The following is a 579-nucleotide window of genomic DNA, read 5'->3' as shown; positions in this document are numbered from 1 at the left end:
CGATTCTGATCGATTTATATTTATTTTCTAGGTTGAGGGCCGATTCCCGTCAATTCTAAATCCAATTCCACTAACTTGAAATATGACCACACAAGGGTCTGTATCTAAGAAGATATTGTATGGCAAGCAAACAAGGTGAGAAGATTACCACAATTGGAATATTATTACATCATTAGGTGTTGTTGATTGTGCTTTTCAATTTAATTCTTTTTTTATTTATTATATTCTACGAAATGGTGTTGTGGGTGCCCAGATTAGGAAGGCATTGTCTGTCATATGTAAGACACAATGGCTGCATTTCATTTTGTGATTCTTTAGATTTTATGAGTTTGATCCATTGGTTGTACATATATGGTTATCATCATCATGAAATTATCTTCAAAAAAAAAAAAAAAAAATTTCATATAAGCTTACCTTTTCGAGAACAAATTTACCAGGTTTGCAATCGATTCTAATTCTTCTTTTTTTAAAGTTTAATATAGCAATAATAATTGCAAGAATTTTTTTTTTTTTTTAAGAACATAATATTTCTGCTGAGCTGGAAAAAAAAAAAAGGCACACCACATCAACAAGCGGCTG

The sequence above is a fragment of the Macadamia integrifolia genome, chromosome 7 (genome assembly GCF_013358625.1).
Source record: "Macadamia integrifolia cultivar HAES 741 chromosome 7, SCU_Mint_v3, whole genome shotgun sequence".
Lineage (NCBI taxonomy): Eukaryota > Viridiplantae > Streptophyta > Magnoliopsida > Proteales > Proteaceae > Macadamia > Macadamia integrifolia.
This window is presented reverse-complemented; position numbering follows the sequence as displayed.